This window comes from Saccopteryx bilineata, chromosome 2 (assembly GCF_036850765.1).
Source record: "Saccopteryx bilineata isolate mSacBil1 chromosome 2, mSacBil1_pri_phased_curated, whole genome shotgun sequence".
NCBI classification, from domain to species: Eukaryota; Metazoa; Chordata; class Mammalia; order Chiroptera; family Emballonuridae; genus Saccopteryx; species Saccopteryx bilineata.
Window position 1 is genome coordinate 241,200,246 of NC_089491.1, and position 13,204 is coordinate 241,213,449.

The 13,204-nt window shown below is 39.2% G+C and overlaps 1 pseudogene; it reads right to left on the minus strand.

Annotated features, from left to right (window-relative positions):
* Positions 1-2,629: 2,629 nt before the first annotated feature.
* Positions 2,630-2,747, minus strand: LOC136327769 (small nucleolar RNA U3; annotated as a pseudogene).
* Positions 2,748-13,204: the final 10,457 nt, after the last annotated feature.

The following is a 13,204-nucleotide window of genomic DNA, read 5'->3' on the forward strand; positions in this document are numbered from 1 at the left end:
TTAATTGAGGGAAGTTTTCAGCTATGATATGTTTGAACAAAGTCTCTATGCCTTGTTCTTTCTCTTCTTCTTCAGAAACCCCTATGATGCAGATGTTATTTCTCTTCATGTTGTCACAGAGCTCTCTTAGAGTTTCCTCAGACCCTCAGACTTTTTGAGTCTCTTTTCTTTTTTTCTGCTCTGCTTCTGAGTCTTAATTTATCTTGTCCTCTAACTCTCTGATTCGATTCTCAGCTTCATCTATCCTGCTTTTAATTCCTTCCATGGTGGTCTTCATTTCTGATACTGTATTTGTCATGTCTGACTGATACTTTTTATTATTTCAATGTCCTTTTTTATATTTGCTATCTCTTTATTTAGGTGTTTGTAATGACCATTTATTGTTGTTCTAATATTTTGAGCATCCTAACAGTTGTTATTTTAAACTCTGCATCTGCTAATTTGGTTATATCTGACTCATTTAGGTTCTTTTCTGGGGATTTCTCTTGAATAATTTGTGTTGCATTTCTCTGCCTTCTATTTTATCTGTGTAAAAGAAGGTTTTGGCCACTGGAGTCCACTGGGTATGGCCTCTGTGTTCCCTAGGTGTGTTCTGTCTGCAGTCCACCACCCCCTCTGCTGTTGCTGCCTAGGACATTCGGGTATGGATGTTGCCAGTGCCTGCCCACTGAGGCTGTTGCTGTGGCTTCCGCCTCTCCTTCACGGAAGTGGCTGTGATCATGTGCTCAGGTGTACAAGCCTTGGTGGCCTTGGCCTTTGCCCCACCCCTGCGGGTGGTGTTATGCTCAGCCCTGAAGGCAGGGGTGAGCACCTTTGCTCAGCTGCGGGTCTCCACCTGATTCCGGGCTTTCGCCCTTCCCTTGCAAGAGGAGCCCACTCATAAGACAGCTGCAAGCCTTGGTTCCACAGGCCAGGTGGGACTGCATGCCCATGCTCAGTAGTGGGACTCCACCTGTTCTGGGCTTTTGGCTCCACCCACACGGGAGAACCCAGCTCCCAAGTCAGGCCACAAGCCTCTGTTCCATGGGTGGGGCAAGGCTGTGATCTTGTGCCCTTGCTCAAGGGCAGGTCTCCACCCCTTCCGGGGTTCCTGCCCTCCCCCCTTTCAGGCTGGATTGCAGGTGGCCACAGCTGGGCTTGACCACTTTTGCACATCCCCTCCTCCCCAGCCAGGCAAGACTGAGCTCACACCTAGGCCCAGTGGTGGCCAGCTAGCTTCCGCCCTTGCCAACAGAACTGTGCTTCCACATCCTGCAACCACCTGCCCTCCAGCGAGCCCTCAGCCGTGTGGGTGGGGGTGCTGCAGCTCAGACCCTAACACTCACTACTGTAGTCCTGAAAGCTCTCTTTTTCTAAGCGACTCTGTTCTGAGTGCCGCGGGAGAGCTTGTTTGGCTGGTGTCCTGCTTCCCTTTGCTGGTATTGATGTTTCCCGGGTAAATATTCACTTCAGATTTGGGGAGTGACTCATCCCAGAGGTTAGGGTGTCTGTCTCTCAAAATGTTTCTCCCTGTTTCTCCTAGATTACACTCTCTTCCTGCTACTCTGGTACACTCCTCTCTTCCCATCCCCCGGAGCCCGGGGTGAGTGGTTGTGAGAGAGGTTTTCTGTGCGGTCCCTTTAAGAAGAATCCTGGGTCTGAGAAGTCAGTCTCTTTCTCACAAACGGTATCCTGTCTTGTTTCCAGCTAAATACTGTCCATACGCCTCTTCTAGGCTCTGGGGCTGCAGGCTGGGGCTTTGTTCTTGGGACTCAGGACCCTCCTCTCTCTACTAAACTCACTTCCTGCCACGTGAGTCTCTCCCGGCTGCCGTTTGCTCCAGGGAGCTGGGCAGACCTCTCCACGTTTCTGCTTTTCCTACTAGTCTCAGTGTGCCTTCTTCAGTGTTCCTTGGTTTGAAGAGTCCTCTTAGTTTAGTCGAAAGTTGGTTTTTCCAGATTATGGTTCTTAAAATTAGTTTGTAATCCACTTTGGTTCTGGGAGGTGGAAGTTGGTACATCCGCCTACTCCATCGCCATCTTGTCTTCTCCCCATTTTTTAATTAGATTGTTCTCTTGGTGTTAAGTTGTATAATTTTTAAAAACATTTTTTGGATATTGAGCCTTTATCACATGTGTCATTAGTGAATATCTTCTCCCATTCAGTAGGTTGTCTTTTGTTTTGTTAATAACTTCTTTTACTGTGCAAAAACTTTTTAGTTTAATGTAGTTTCATTTGTTTTAGTTCATTTGTTTTCCTTGCTTGAGGAGATACATCCAAAAAGATATTGCTAAGAGCAATGTCAAAGAGTTTACTTCTCATGTTTTCTTCTAGTAGTTTTATGGTTTCAGGTCTTACATTTTTAGTCTTTAATCCATTTGGAGTTACATATAGTATAAGAAAAGTGGTCCAATTTAATTTTTTGCATGTAATAGTCCAGTCTTTCCAACACCACTTTTTGAAGAGAGAGACTATCTTTACCCCATTGTATATCCTTGCATCTTTTATCCTAGATTAATTGATCATCTAAGTGAGACTTTATTTCTGGGTTCTCTAGTCAATTTCATGAATATATATTTGTATATAAATTTATGCCAGTACCATGCTATTTTAATTATTTTAGCTTTGACATTAGGGACTCATAATATCTCCCACTTTGTTCCTTCACAAGATTTATTTGTCTCTTTGAGGTCTTTTGTGGTTCCATATAAAATTTAGAGTGAGTTCTAGTAACAAACTATAGAAATGATCCCTGAAAGTATAGTCTTTAGAGTGAGTTCTAATTCTGAGAAGAATGCTATTGGTATTTTAATAGATAATGCAATATCAATCCTTCCAATCCACAAGCAAAATATATCTTTCCATTTGTTTGTATCTTGTTCAATTTCTTTCTTCAATGTTTTATTGTTTTCAGAAAACAGTCCTTTCACATCTTTGGTTAAATTTACTCCTAGCTATTTTATACTTTTTGATGCAATTGTAAACGGTATTGTTTCTTAATTTTTTTCTTTGGTCATTTGTTATTAGTGTATAGAAGTGCAACAGGTTTCTGTATATATATTTTGTAACCTCTAACTTTACTGAAGTCACTTATTAATTCTAATAGGTTTTGGTGGAGTCTTTAGAATTTTTTATATATAGTATTATGTTATCTGAAAATGATAGTTTTATTATTTCCTTTTCACTTTGGATGCCTTTTATTTCTTTGTCTTGTATCATTAGTGCATCTAGAACTTTCAATATTATGTTGAAAGCAAGTGGTGGTAGTGTACATTCTTGTCTTGTTCCTATCTTAGAGGAAAGGCTTTCAGCACTTCACCAATAGTATGAGTTCTGGGTTTATCAAATATTAATTTTATTATGCTTAGATATGTTTCTTATATACCCATTTTGTTGAGTGTTTATTTTATATCATGAAAGGATGCTAAATTTTTTAAATGCTTTTTTTGAACCTATTGAGATGATAATATGGTTTTGATCTTTTATTTTGTTAATGTGATGCATGGCATTGATAGATTTAAAGATGTTGAACCATACTTACATCCCTGGAATGATTGCCACTTGGTCATGATGTATAATTCTTTTAATACATTGTTGAATTTGGTTTGCTAATATTTTGTTGAGAATTTTTGCATGTGTATTTGTCAAAAGTATTGGCTTATACTTTTCTGTAGTGTCTTTGTCTGATTTTGGTATCATAGACATGCTGATTTTGTAAAATGAGGTTAGAAGTGTTTCTTCTTGTTTAATTTTCTGAAATAGTTTAAAAAATATAGATATTAATTCCTCTTTGAATGTTTGGTAGAATTCACCGTGAAGTCATCTGGTCTTGGACTTTTATTTGCTGGGAGGTTTTATATTACTGCTTAAATTTCACTGCTAGTAATTGATATGTTTAGATTTCCTGGTTTAGTCCTGAAAGTTTGTATATTCTAAAAATGTATTCATATATTTTAAATTGTCATATTTGTTGGCATATAATTGTTTATATTATTTTTTAATAACTCATATTTCTGTAATGTCTTTTGTAACTTCTCCTCTTTATGCTTTTATTTATTTGGGTTCTTTCTATTCCTTTCTTGATGAGTTTGGCTAAATTTAACTCTCTTTACAAAGAATCAGCTGTTGCCTAATCAGGCGGTGGCACAGTGCATAAAGTGTCAGACTAGGACGCAGAGGACCCAGGTTCAAAACCCTGTAGTATTCTACTTGAGCATGGGCTCATCTGGGCTGAGCAAGGCTTACCAGCTTAAGCCCAAGGTTGCTGGCTTAAGCAGGGGTCACTTAGTCTGCTGTAGTGCCCTAGTCAAGGCACATATGAGAAAGCAATCAATGATCAACTAAAGTGCCACAATGAAGAATTGATGCTTCTCATCTCTCTCCCTTCCTGTCTGTCTGTCCCTATCTGTCCCTCTATGTATCGCTCCATCTGTCACACACAAAAAAAAATCAGCTGTTAGTTTTATTGCTTTTTAAATATTGTTTTATTAAATTTCCATTGAGTTTATTTCTGCTCTGAGTTTACCTCTTTCTTTCCTTCTGTTTACTTTGGGATTTGTTTCTTCGTCTCTTTCTAGTCTCTTTTGGTGTAGATAAAAATTGTTTATTTGGGATTTTTTATTTTTCCTTCTGCGGTAGGCATATATATTGTTATAAACTTCCCTTTTAGAACTGCTTTGGCTGTCTTCCATACATTTTCTAAAAATGTTTTTTTATTTTCATTTATTTCAAGATAGTTTTTGTTTGCTTTTATGATCTCCTCTTTGAGCCCTTAGTAAAGTAGAATTAGTCTCTATGTATTTGTGGTTTCTTTCTAGTTTTCTTCCTGATGTTGATTTCTAGTTACTTGCCACTGTGGTAGGAAAAAATAATGCTTGATATGACTTCAATTTTCTTTAATTTATTGAGGTCTACTTTGTGGATTACTATGTGATCTAACTTAAATAGTATTTCATGGACACTTGAAAAAATGTGTTTTCTGGTGTTTTGGGCTAAAATGTCCTGTAAATGTCTATTAAATTGATCTTGTCTAATGTGACATTTAAGGCCATTATTTCCTTTTCAATTTTATGTCTGAATGGTCTAGCCATTGATGTGAGTGAGAATTAAAATCTTTTACTGTTATTGTATTACTGTGGATTTTCATTTTTATGTTCATTAATAATTGCTTTATATTTTAGGGGCTCTGTTGAGTATAAGATATTTACAAGGGTTATATCCTCTTCTTGGCTTGACCCCTTTATAATTAGGTACTGTCCTTTTTTGTCTTGTTTTACATTTTCTGTTTTAAAGTCCATCTTGACTGATTTAAGTATTGCTACCCCAGCTTTCTTTTTATTTCTATCAGCATGGAATATTTTTTTCTCCTCTCTTCAAGCACATAGTTGGGTTATATACTTTAATTCATTCAGCCACTCTATTTCTTTTTACTAGAGCCTTTAATCCATTTACATTTGAAGTAATTATTGATAAATACCTATGTACTTATTGTCCTTTTTATTAAAATTGTCTTTAGTTGCTTTTATAGTTGTCCTTTCTTTCTTCTCTTGATCTCTTCCTTTGTGGTCTGCTGGTGTTCCTTAATGTTTTGTTTAGGTTTCTTTATCTTTGTTCTTTATATATAGCAGGCTATTTAAGCTGATAGTCATTTAAATTAGAATAATTCTATAAGGCCTATATTTTTACTCTCCCCTTTATGCTTTATGTTATTGATGTTATATTTTAGATCTTTTTGTGTTGTGTATCTCCTAGAAACTTTTTTTTTTTAAAGACAATGTCTTTTTTTTTTTTAATATTTTTATTTATTGATTTTTTTTAGAGAGAGAGGAGTGAGAGAGAGAGACAGAGAGAGAGAGAGAAGGGGGAGGAGCAGGAAGCATCAACTCCCATATGTGCCTTGACCAGGCAAGCCCAAGGTTTCGAACCGGCGACCACAGTGTTCCAGGTCGACGCTTTATCCCACTGCGCCACCACAGGTCAGGCCTCCTAGAAACTTATTGTATTTTTTTGTGACAGAGATAGTGAGAGAGGGACAGATAGGGACAGACAGACAGGAAGGAAGAGAGATGAGATGCACCAATTCTTCATTGTGGCAGCTTAGTTGTTCATTGATTATTTTCTCATATGTGCCAGTCCGATACTCTATCCACTGCATCACCGCCTAGTCAGGCTTTATTGTATTTTTAATAGAGTTTGATCCTTTTTTTAACTGTCATATTAAATCTTAAATGTCTGATTTGCTGTATTTATTGAAAATTTGGCTTTATCTTTGAGGTTTGTTCTTTTCTCATGTTTTTCTATTTCTGGTTTTGGCTTTTTTTTTTTTCTATTTAAAGGAGACTCTTCAACATTTCTTGTAAGCTGATTTAATGGTAATTAAATCCTTTAGCTTTTGCTTGTCCAAGAAACTGTATCTCTCCTTAAATTCTAATGATAACCTTTTTGGAAAAATTATTCTACATTGTAGATTTTTTTTCCAGTACTACAAAGATGTCCTGCCCCTCCCTCTCTCCTGTAAAGTTGCTAATGAGAAGTCAGGCAACAGTCTTACTGGGCTTCCTTTTATGTAACTAAATTTTTTCTTGCCTTCTCCAAGATTGTCTCTTTAGCTTTAACTTTTGTCATTTTAAATATAATATGTCGGCTGACCAGGTGATGATGCAGAGGTAAAGCATTGGACTGGGACATGGAAGACCCAGGTTCGAAACCCCTAGGTCACTAGCTTGAGCACAGGCTCATCTGCTTTGAGCAAGGCTCACCAGATTGAGCTCAAGTTCGCTGGCTTGAACAAGGGGTCACTTGGTCTGCTGTAGCCCCCCGGTCAAGGCACATATGAGAAAGCAATCAATGAACAATGAAGGTGACACAAGAAAGAACTGATGCTTCTCATCATTCTCCCTTCTTGTCTGTCTGTCCCTCTCTCTGACTCTCTCTCTCTGTCTCTGTCGTGTGCGTGCGCACACACACACACACACACAAGAAAAAAGAAAAAAAAATACAATATGTGTTGGTGTAGGTCTCTTTGGGTTTATCTTGTTTGAAATTTTCTGTGCTTCCTGGACTTGGATGTCTGTTTTTTTTCCCAGATTAAAAAAGTTTTCAGCCATTATTTTTTATATAAAGTTTCTATTTTCTTCTTTCTTTCTTCTTCTTCAGGGATCCCTTTTAATGCAAAATTTTAAGAGCATTATGTTATCCCAGAGGTCACTTAAACTATACTTATTTTTTAATATTATTTTATGCTGTTATGATTGATTGATACCTATTCATCTGTCTTCCAGCTCACTTATCTGTTCTGTTAGCTAACCTGCTATTGATTTCTTCTAATATGTCTTTTGTTCTAGTTATTGTATTCTCCAGGTCTGCTTGTCTTTGTAATACTTTGTTTTTGTTGAAGTTCTCTCTAAGTTTTTCTATTCCATTCTCAAGTTTTGTAAGCATCCTTATGACCATTTTTTTAAATTCTTTATTAGACCAATTACTTATTTCCATTTTCTTAAGGTATTTTTTTCTTTCCCTGGGGATTTTTCTTGTTTCTTCAATTGAAAAATATTCTTTTGTCTTTTCATTTTGTTTGAATTTCTATTTGTTTATATGAATTACAGAGAATAGCTCTCTCTTTAAGTGCAGGAGAAATTGCCTTATGTGTAAGTGTCTGTACCTGTGGTTTTGGCATCAGATAGGAGCCAAGTGGGTACTGAAAGCATCTGAGGCAATGGCTTATTGAGCTAGAGTGTGTTAGGCCCAAATGGGCTTGGGAGATCTTGTAGATAGGCAAAGCACCTGAATAGATCCCTCCCGCACCTGCCTTCTGGAGGTTGAGGGAAACATAACCATGGTGCTCATGTGTACCTCCCACCCTGAAGAATGTTTGCAGTTCCTTGCAAGCTCCCGTGTACCCCCAGTCTTCCTCATACAATCTCACTATTGCTTGTTTTAAAGAAAGTGGTCCCATGTAGAGCCAACCTCTATGCAGGCTTTACGTGTCGGGTAATTTGGGAAAGCTGATTGGAGCTGAATAGGCACTTCAGGTGCCTGAGTAACTAATGTGCTGCAGGAGCAGCTCTGTGTGGGGAGGCCTGGTGGCTGTGGCAGTGCCCTCTGTTTCCTCTTGTTCCTTTTGTTCAGAGGCAAAAACTGCAGGCAATGTACCCTTCCTATAAAATGGAGAGGAATGTAGACACTGGTGCTCTTGTTGCCTCCAGCCTAGAGAGTTCTGCTGGTCCCCGAGTGCTCCATCGCCTGCCCAGCCTTCTCTATTCCATCTCTTTCTCTTACTTGATGTCAGAAGCTGTTCATTCAGTGCTCTGTTGCCTCACAGAAGTAATTGTGACCTCTGTATGTGGATATATGATTTTGCTCATGGGAGGAAGTGAGTTCACCATCGTCCTACACCATCACCATCTTGAACCTGTAAACATCAAAAATTTTTATGTAAAAATCAATATTTTGTTTACTTACAAGTTATCTTCCCTCTAAATAATTATAACTGTCTACTTTATTGAAGAGTAATGCTCTTCCAGTAGGGGAATTAATATATACTCTATTCCTACTGAGTGCTGATGCTTATACACGGGTTATGTTTGATCCTCTGATGTTGCTTCTTCTCTCCCAGTTCCCTAATGGGACATATACAACTCAGGCAACTTAAGAACCCTGCAAAGAAAAACAGTGTGTAAGCGGAAACTCGGGGAGAAACGAGCTCTGCCTTATGTCAATGGCCACACATGTTTTCTGTCTCTAGACCTCTAATGTATCTTGATACTTTTCTGTCTCATAAGCTGTTATCTTTGTTAATGTTTATATTATTGCTGTTACATGATCTGTGCATGTATTTGTGTGTATGGTACATCTTTGCTTTTTCGCTCTGCATTAGATAGTGATGACTAATGAATGGGCCAGTGGAGGGAGGGTAGGGATTTAGGAAATCTGGTGCCCAGGCTTCCTCCACTGCTGCCTCATCATTTTTTTTTATTGGGAGCTTCTGTCTTCATCTGTTCTCTCTTTAGGAAATCCATGTTCTATTTTTAGCCCCATCTTCTAAGATTATTTTCAGATCTAACATGCTATCCTTTTCCCTGACTCAGCCTCCTATACAAAAATAAAAATGATAAATAACAAAGATTGCTAATATTTTATGGAAAGACTATCAAATAGAATATACAATGCATATTTTGAAAATAGAAGTTTGCCTGACCTGTGGTTGTGCAGTGGATAAAGTGTCGACCTGGAATGCTAAGGTTGCTGGTTTGAAAGCCAGGCTTTGCTTGGTCAAGGCACATATGGGAGTTGAAGGTTTTAGCTCCTACCCCCCATTCTCACTCCCTTCTCTCTCTCTCTCTAAAATAAATAAATATAATCTTAAAAAAATAAAATAGAAGTTCTACTACTTAGAGAAAGATGCACAAGTGATAGTATAGTTAGATCTGTCCATAAATGATAATCATAAAATAATTTGTTTGCAAGGGGCTTCAAATTCATTTATTTTATGTTCCTACCATTTGTCCCTTATATTATCCTGATCTGAAGCTTATACAGAAGTGTGGGAATGACCTGCACACAATGGACAATGGGTCACAATTCTCAGGGCAACAAAGGACAGAGTACATGGGTGAGTGGCTCAGAGCACTCAGGAATGATTCAAGCAGTGGTCTTTGACTTTCTTCTTCTGGACATAAATCAAGGACTCTAGCTTTCTAGGCTGCCAATTCAACACCTTTTATAGGCACTTAATTCACTCAGAAATTATACACACACACACACACACACACACATACACACACTCCTTAGAGAATGTATCATTATTTTTCAGTATGACACACGATTTGACCTTAAGCCTTTATGTGTATTTTCTATATCCTACTGTGAGTTAAAATCAGTCAGATGTCTGTGATGAAGAGCTAGACCACTAACCTCCCACATAGACTTTGTGTATACGCTTCTCAAAGAATCTGTATCTTTACTTGCTCTGCAAAGTCACCAGTGTAGTTGAAGGGGACAGCCCACAGACAAGTCATGTGTTTTATGAGAACATATATTACACCATGGCCTCTTACCACTAGATCTCCTGTTCTTGCTTGGCAGAGCAATATTCAGAATCATTAGGGAAGTCAAGTCCCTCATCATTGTTGGTAAAATCTTGTCCTCTCTCCCCTTTCCCCGTAGTCCTCACATCACAAACCCACAAACCCTTTTGTTCTCACCATCTCCCTTTCTCTCATATGCTTTGTAAAAAAGCTGAAACTCCTTCGCCCTGAGCTTTTTGTGATAGATAACAACTTAATTTATCCTCCCTTAATAGATAGGGTTGTATTTTTAAAGATTCAAAACCTTCAATGACAAAGAAACCAAGTTGGAGATAAATGAACAGCCAGAGTGTACTTCTGAGACAGAAGAGGCTTCACAAACAGCCATTCACTCAAACTTTGAACTAAGGACTCCAGACACCTTCTGGAGAAAAAAAATAATGCTGGACAAGGAGCCAAAAGCACTAATTCTACTTCCCATTCTGCTTCTACCTGGCATGATTCTAACCATGCTATTGGCCCGCTCTCAAGGCCACTTCTCTGTGAAAGGTGACAGTGTGGGAGACCGGGAGACGTGCCTCTGGATTCTGTTTGCTTCACAATCTTCCCCCAATTTGGCTAGCAGAGGACAGCATGTTTTTAGATAATATTAAGATAGTATGAGGTCAAATGATTCGGAAATGTGTAAATTGTTTCTCAGGCCAGATTTCTTCTCCTCAGAAAGTCTCCAAATTAGAATGTACATGGAGGAAAGTGGTCAAAAACAGTAAAGTCACACTTTATGGTCAAATAGGCTGAGTCCTCAACCCCAAGGTAAGAAAGTGGGGCTGATCCAGGTACCCCCAAATCATTCTACCTTCCTCCAAGTTTAGCTCCACTCCCGCCATTGCACTGTGCTCTCTGATCAACTGCCTGGTGGGCAGCACATTTCCAAGGAGAGGCTGCCGGGGCCCATGTGTGTGCCCACGTCACTCACTTGTGTGACCTGTGAAAAGCCCTCACCTGCCCAGTTAGCTTAGGAGAAGCACAAGCCGGGCAGCTGTGGTAAACCGCAGGCTGGGAGGGGCCCTCCTCTGAGGGAGGGACTTGATTTACTATGCATTCTGCTGTATTCTCTAATTTCTATTGCTTTCACTTTTATTTTTTAATAACTCAGAATCAACAGCAGAAACCTTCAATGACAAAGAAGTTTTCTTTGTCAAATTTGCTTCTCAAATTTATTTTAAACATCTTAGACATTCAAGACCCTGCAGTTTAGGCCCAAACTACTTGCACTCTCAGCACTCTTGAAAATGCAGAGCCCTGGCCTATTGGCTCAGTGGTAGAGCATTAGCCCAGCAGGTGGAAGTCCTGGGTTTGATTCCTGGTCAAGGCACACAGGAGAAGAGCCCATCTGCTTCTCCACCCCTCTCGTCTCCCCCTTCTCTCTGTCTGTCTGTCTCCTTTCTTCCCCTCCCGCAGCCATGATTCAAATGATTCAAGCATGTTGGTCCTGGGCAATGAGGATGGCTCCATAGCCATGCCTCAGGTGCTGAAATAGCTTGGTTTTCAAACAATGAAGCAGTAGCCCCAGATGGGCAGAGCATCAGCCCTAGATGGGGCTTACTGGATGGATCCTGGTCAGGGTACCTGCGGGAGTCTGTCTCTCTGCTTTCCTGCCTCCCTGACTCTCACTTAATTAAAAAAGAGAGAAAGAAAGAAAACGCAGTTACCTCCACCCCAGTGGACTCAACCATATTTCTACAGAGTTCCATGATTGTCTCCAACCATTTGCTACATGATTCCCCTAAACTAGATGAACTCCCATCTTCTGTTATTGAGTGCTGGTCAAGGCTGATGTCTTTTTGTAGCTTTCTCTGACCACACCTGGCTGCCTTGATCTTTTTTGTTGTGAGTCTCAGTTCCACTGATGTAGCCAAGCATGAGGGAAAGAGTGCAGGAAAGTCCTGACTAAGGCCAACCTGTGCACCTGTGGACAAGTTAGTTAACCTCTGCACTTGTAAGCTAGGGGTAATAGTATCCACCAGGGGGGACACTAGGATAGTTAAGTAAGAAGGCATGTGCTAGATGCCTGCACAATGTCTGGCTTGCAGAGCTGTGCATTAAATGGTGGTTTAATCTTTTCACCTGGCCTTTAAGAGGAGGAAGAATATGCTCCATCTGGACTCTATCTATAACTTTATTTTAATTTCAGTGTAATAATAACACTGACTTTTTATTTTTTAATTAAAGGGTCTCAGACCCCTACATCTCTAACCAAGCCTTTGGATAATATACTGCTCACAAAAATTAGGAGATATTTCAAAATGAATATGAAGCAATAAAAGAAACACTTGATTTATTTTATTAAACAAGAACATCACAAAAGCAAATAATAAGCCAAAGAAAGTTGTTCAATTATGCAAATGAGATGCAAAACCAACTTTTATTTCATTGGTGAAAATGCACTATACAAAGGGCTGAAAGTACTGGAGTGTCTGCACGTTCCCTGACCCCCTATTTTTGTGAGCAGTATATTTATACTAAGTCAAGGAGAGTACAATGGGAAGGAGGGGGAAGCAAAGGAAGTTTACATTCGCCTGCTCTTGACATGGACCCTTTCAGTTCAGACCATTTCAGTTGCAATTGACAGAGGCTGAATTCAAAACAACCTCAATATGTCAATAAATACTAGACTTATCAGGATGATCACATTGCAAGTTACACAAATGTCTAATTACTACATTGTACACCTGAAACTAATATAATACTGTATGTCAACTGTAACTAAAAAAACCTTTTTTAAAAATAAGCTAAGCAAATAAGGGACTGGGAAGTCTCAGGGTATGTGTCTGCCTTCAGGTGTGATTTGTCCTACTTTTTTGTTTGTTTATTTAACTAACTGCATTGGCGTAAAATTGTTCAAGAACATTATATAAATTTCAGGTGTACAGCCTTATACTACGACATGCAGATATGCCGTTGTGTGCATGCCATCCAAGGCCTAATGACTCGCCCTGCTTCAGTGGTGCCCTCTTGTCTTGGCTCTGTTTTCTTTTCTGTTGACTTCATTTCCTTGCAGAATTCTCCACCTCTTAGAAAAGCTATCTCCCTGGCAGCACTATCTCTTTCCAAAAAGCACCTAGAAAACTCTCAGTAAAAAAAAAAAAAATGATTGACGTGGCCAGACAGAGTCCTCTGCTCACTTCTACACCAAGAGG